Here is a 6,932-nt window from a genome sequence, read left to right on the forward strand (position 1 = left end):
CTACTATAGTTGCCTCCATTCCTTGTGTTCTGGAATACTCAGAGAACGCCTGTTTTTTTAGGTGAGTTAATTCATCTTTAAATGTCCTTTTGACAGCCCTCGCTGCCTATCATACATTACTTGATGGTAGATTGCTGTTTGTTCATGTCTTGGTTGCAAAGTTTATGAAAGGTTTAACAAAAGTGTATCTCCATGTTAGATGCTCTGTCCCTTCTTGGAACCCACAATTTGGTTTTGACCACATTGGAAAAATCTCCGAGCCAGCAGTTGAGTGTTTAATCATCTCTCTAATCTAATCTATCTATCAAAACAGCCCTCATTATTGTTATTACATCAGCCAGGAGAGTGAGTAAACAGAATGCACTAATGGCTGATCCACCTTTTACTTTTTTTCATAAGGACAATGTCCTTAGACCTGATCCTTGGTTCATACCGAAGGTGGTGTCTGATTTTCTCATTAGTCTATTAATTTACCACTTTTCCCCCTTAACCACATTCTAATAAAGGAGAATCTGTTCTCTATACATTGTATGCTAGAAGGGCTGTTGCCTATTGTTTTAACAGAACTAAGAGTTTTTGTAAAACATCTAAACTGTTAGTTTTGTATGCTAAAACCACCATGGGGCGCACAGTTTCTTCCCAGACTATTTCCTGGTGGATTAAGCGAAGTATTGGTCAGTGTTACAGGCTAGCAAAAGTTTGTGTACATGCTTCAATTGGACCACATTCCTGTAGAGCTGTACCTACCTCCTTCACTAGTGTGAGGCAGATACCACTTGCTAAGATCTGCAGAGTTTTAACCTGGACTTTGGTACACACCTTCAGCAAGCACTATGCTCTGCATTTGGCTTTTAGAGCGGGCACAAGGAGGTGCTTTATTCAGCTAGGACTGTGTCCCTAGCCTCTGTTTGCCAGAAGCTGGGAAGGAGCGATGGGCTGGATCACTTGATGATTACCTGTTGTGTTCATTCCCTCTGGGGCACCTGGCACTGGCCCTGTCGGAAGACAGGATACTGGGCTAGATGGACCTTTGATCTGACCCCGTAGGGACATTCTTATGTTCTAGGACTCTTTCTTCCTCTAGGTTAGTTTCAGCACTGCTTATCAATCTTTCCCACGAGTCCTGTAACTGGACTCCAACCTGTCTCTGAATCTTCACACTTCCCATCTCTCCTCCTCTAGTGCATGTTCTTGAGTCTGGCATGGTGGTGGAAAAAACGGACGTCGGAGGGCACTATCGCTCCCTATTTAGCCTTGCCCGCAGTACAACGGGGTGGGAGGGGCAGGGGTACTAGCTGACATTGCTAGAATAGGGTTCTACCACAAGGTGGTGTAGTATCCCTTAAATGTGAATATGCAGAACCATCTTGAAGAACTCCAGTTACAGATAAGTAACCTTCACTTTTCCTTTCTGGCTCTTCAATCTGCAAATCACCATCTCCAAAACACTGCTATGATTCCTTCATTTTGCCTCTACTGAATCTTTTTATGGGGTCTTTTCATTAATTCAGTCTGCCTAAAGCCCTACTATCTAAATCGGTATTGAGAATTCACAGGCATAATCCTATTCCAGATAGTGGGATCATATCACCTTAGATTCACCAGCATTTTTAAACCTAAAGTTATCCTCATTTACTGAATTATCCCTGTCCCATTTTTAATCTTTACCCATGCTTGTTTACTCATTCCTTCTCTTGACTTCTTGCTACCATACATATGCTGGTGTGAAACAAGTCTTCTGGGAACTGGACTGAAATTAATTCTTTCCACATAACCCATCCAACTACTATCGACTAATAAAAGTTTGGGGCAGGACTAAATTTAGGCTGGAATCAAACTGATAAAAACTACTGTGAAAAGCACTCCTTTGCAATCCTCTATGCTCTCTCTAAAGCAGTGTTTCTTAACCTGGGTGTGGGCTTCTCTGGGAGGGTGCCAGGCTAGTCCAAGGGGCAGGGAAAGCTGTATGACATTAGATCCACCCTTCTGCCCTACTAAGAATATACTCCCATGGGTTCCAGATAAGCCACTGGCGTCCCTGCCTTCTGGGAAGTTTTTCTATCCTATCCCCTTTGCACGACAGTACAGTAGTCACCCACTCACAGTGAATATGCAGTAGTTTTAATGTAAATTTCTGTTTTGTTAAAAAAACAAACATTGAAGAAAAAATATTATATGGAACCATATTAAACTCTTACATGGGTCATCAGCAAGATTCAGATTTTTAGCTGCACAAGCACATCCTCTACTACTTGAACTAAGGGAGTAATAGGTAGCGCTTATCTTCTGTATAGTTCTTCCACTAGAAAGGAGGGGACACACCTTGCCAGTTAATTTCACAGCTAGCTGCTAGAGAACACAGGAATGATAAAATTTGGGATTCCTGGGTTCCATTCCAGGCTTTGAAGGGAAGTGTCTACTGGTTACAGATCATTCCTGCCTCTGCTGTCCCCCTCAGCTCTTGTTCCCATCCTACCTGCCCTATCCTTTTCCTGCTCCCATCCTCTTCTTCTGTCCTTATCTTCCCTCACTTCTGCCCTTCCCCAACTCCTGCTCCCCTGTCAATCTTCTCCCACAGCACCTCTGTGCTCCTATCCTCCCTCACTCCCACCCACCCCCTTAGCTGCATCTCTCCTATCTTCTGCTCCTGCCCCTATTCACGGCCCTGCATCTTTCCCCTCCCTCTGCTCCTTCCCCTATGCCCCTCCACATTGCAGGAGGACCAGCAGGGATAGCACTGAGAACTCAGAAAATACAGTCTACCTTTCCTCAATTTCTGTGCCCAGCACCACAGGAGCCCCCAAGATTCATTACTAAAGAATGACAGATTGTGATGAGAGAAGTACAAACTAAACTAGAAACTTGATCATAAAAAAATTTACATAGGAGATTGCCACACAATCAGCAAGGATGCTGAGATCTCTTCTGAAGAAAACATACACATAAAAGAAAAAATCTGCAGTGTAATCTACACAAACACCATCTATATATGTGCAACCACTCTAAAATTATTCCAGAAAGCTCCAGAATATTTTTTAGGAAGCAACCAATTTTTGCTGGTCTCTGGAGTATGAGATTATTATTTTATTATTTCACATTTTTCTTCTCTAAGAATTAAGACTGTGCACACAACCCCCATGGCTAACCTTTACAAGTTGAAAATTTCCATCATGCAAGTTCTCTTACAAGAGCTCATTAAGAAGTTGAATTGACACCACCAAATTTTTAAAAAATCACTTTGTTTTTTTCCCCACCCTGTTATAAGAAACTGAAAATTGCCTGTAAAAGATTAAACTGGTTTCTTCAGTTTACTTTAGGGTTTTGATAGTTCTCTTCCAGAGATGTTCAGTGTTTCCTCTATCAGAGAGGTAGACGTGTTAGTCTGGGGTTCTGTAAAAGCAGCAAAGAATCCTGTGGCACCTTATAGACTAACAGACATTTTGCAGCACCTAGTGTTTCCTCTGTTGTTTATGTGGCTCTTTCAAAGAGCAACTGGGCAGGAACAATTTGATTGTAAAATGATAGCAATTGGCAAGTATAATACCTGAAAGTACTTTGTTTTTAAATACTAACTAGATTTCAAGTAGCTGTTGACCAGTTAAGCACTCAAACTGGTTTTGCACATGCACAGTATCCCATTAATTTTAAATGTATGATACAATTTGAAGGAAACTCCAATACTGTAAATACTTATCAATGCTATTCAGCTAAGCAGGTGTGATTTTGTGCTTTTTCCACTGAAGAGTTCAGTACTTGCATAAGCTTTTAACTATACAAGTATGGAAGCACTCAGTAAAGGCAGTAGTATTTTTTTAGTATATTAATTTGTTCCCTCTCTTACAAGAAGTATACAATCATTCACATTGATGTATAATATAGTAGCTCTCTGAAAAATGTCAGTCAGGAGTGCACAGTCATATTCTGAGTTTGAGTACAGTGAGAGAAAGTTGGGCTCAAATATGAAGCTAAACTGGGAAGGAGGCTCAATCTGGAGATGGGAAACCTGCATTCCAATTCTCCAGTCTTCCACTTGACACAGGATATAGGAGAGGTGGTTTAAGCTACTTCTGTACTTGATGTATTCTCAGATTCAGGTACTCTGGCTGCAACAGCCACATAGGCTATTCACCGAACTGAGGCTAGTACATTCCAGTAACACTTTCAAGGGAAGGAGGAAAGATGCCAACACCTTTCGATTATTACCTGGAAATACACAAGCTATAATCTACACAGAACTACTACCACTCATCACCTAGGATAAGTACAAAATCCACTTGCTTCTAATGGGCCAGGGTTTATTGTTGAAAGAGATACAACTGTCCTGTCTGAGTGGAAAAGAAATATTGTGAACAGCAGGAAGGCAAGTGGTTATTCAGGGCACTGACTCTATTTTAGGTTTAAATGGTGCCAGACATCTCTTGAGGCACCCCTGGAAAAAATAATTAGCATCAGTCAGCCTGAACTGGATTAAAGTCAATAGGACCATCAGATTCTAGACACCCCACAGCAGGCTCAAGGCTGGCACTGAGAGCTGTGCTGTAGTCTCTTAGTTTAGTGTTAGTACTAATTATTACATTTACCAAAAATAAAAAATTAACTTGAGGGGTTTGGGTGTCTGGTCCAGGCTTCTCCCACTGCTAAATTGAATTCTTACTTGCATGCATTGACAATGGGATTAACGTGCATCTTCATCATCCCACCAGCACCTGTACCATCATTGGTGTCCACTCATCTAAATCATAGTATGCAGTACTTGTAATATAACTTTTATCTGGGTGCAGGATACTTGGCAGGACAGAATAAGGTCTACTGTTATGATCAGGTTGGAGCCTGTAGCCCAGGGGTAGGCAACCAGTGGCACTCACACTGCTCGGGTCCTGGCCACCAGTCCAGGGGGCTCTGCATTTTAATTTAATTTTAAATGAAGCTTCTTAAACATTTTTAAAATCTTATTTACTTTACATACAACAATGGTTTAGTTATATATTATAGACTTCTAGAAAGAGACCTTCTAAAAATGTTAAAATGTATTACTGGCACACGAAACCTTAAATTAGAGTGAATAAATGAAGAGTCGACACACCACTTCTGAAAGGTTGCTGACCCCTCCTGTAGCCCATAGTCACATGAATAGTCATTTCTGTACTCAAATAAGTAAGATTGCAGGATCAGGCCAGTATTTTAGTCAGTTTGATTGTGCCTGTCAAAAGTTGTACAAGGAAAGTAAAACCATTTTATTCATCTAGTATTCAGTGACGAAGGGGAAGAAATCTGCTTTTAGAAATACCATATGGCTCCGAATCAAATGGGAATCTTTCCATTGACTGATGGGCTTTGATCAGACCGAGGGGTCATTTTACATCAAGATGTCAGATTACTATTGATTGAAGTTTGATCCATGTTCCATTGAAGTTTGATCCAAACTATTGAAGTTTACAGTGGTTTATAACCTGTTGATGAAATTCTGACTATTAAATACAATTATTTACATTTTCCTCCAGCTTTAGAGCTTGATTCTCCTTCTCTTATGCTGATGTGAATGAGTAACTCCATGGAAGCCATGGGAGTAACACCAGTATAAAACTGTTTAAATATGACACTCAAAGCCCTCGCCTTCAATTATCAAATAGAAAGCTTGCCAGAAACATATTTGTTTTCCTCTTATGAGGAGCCCAGAGAATTATCTATAATTATTTCACTTTAAAATTATGATGGTTTTGTTGTTCTCAGTGAGAGTAGCATCTCTGTTTTGTGTGAACTCCCTAACTTAGTTTATATTTCAAATAGTCAAATCAAGTATGAAGCACTGTCAAAAAGAGCACAGACCATTCTAGCAAGTAGGTCAGAAATGTTCCCATTTATTAATTAAATATGTGCTGTAGAAGCTTCTTTAAATCACACATTCATTCATGGAATTGAACTCAAAGCTGTTGCAGTCAACTACATACATACAGCTAGGGACATGATACAGTACTCTGTTTATGCACAATACCAGAACATTAGTACATGTTACAGACTACCAACTTTGAGTTTGGTGAGCAGAAAACCAACTGAAATAATTGTTTTTCTAAACTTACTATAAAGTCTGATTTAAGATTTGTTTTATAATTCAGATTTTAAAATTATTTAAATTCTTATGGGCTAGATTCTATGGATCCAACCTGAGCACACCCCTGCATACATGCAGAGACCCACTGACTTTAGTGGGACTTCACACAAGCTTAGAGACACATCTTGACAGATTCATTTGCAGGATCAAGCCCTCCATCAATTTAGTGCTTGCAAAATGTGATGACAGACAGCCCAGAAAACTGCAGTTGCTTACTGTGTCTCAATCATGACTGGCTCTACAGGTGAAAAGTTTGTTTATTCTCCATTATTTGTGCACCACGTGGCCTTTTTTTATGCAGACTGCAAAAGAGTACTTAGTAATGAGAACACCTGTCCCCTAAGAACTGGGCTGAGACAAGTAAGTTCACCCACCATACTACTTAACAGCCATCAGAAAATTCTCTTTACTCCATAACATGGATCAAATTCAAACAGTTGACACGGTATTATATCCTACTCCTGTCAAATGGGAAAACTTCCTCTGATTTTAATGACATCAGGACAAGCCCCCTAGAGGGTAAAGCTTTATAACTAGTGCTGGTCAAAGATTTTTCCATCAAATTGTTTTAATGGAAAATTTGGATTTTTAACTAACTGAAATTTTTTGGTGAAAAGTGTTTGCTTTCTGCCTTAAAACTTTTGATTTTTCATCCAAAAAACCTGAAATTTTCAGCAGAAAATCTATTTTCTGACCAGCTCTATTCATAACATACACACACAAGTATTAAAGTTCAGGTCTGGACTTGGAGACTACAGAAGTACAGCAAAGAAAAATACATGTAGACCGCTGAGAAGGTGGGAAACTTCCATTTCTCAGATGA

The sequence above is a fragment of the Mauremys reevesii genome, linkage group 3, assembly GCF_016161935.1.
Source record: "Mauremys reevesii isolate NIE-2019 linkage group 3, ASM1616193v1, whole genome shotgun sequence".
Lineage (NCBI taxonomy): Eukaryota > Metazoa > Chordata > Testudines > Geoemydidae > Mauremys > Mauremys reevesii.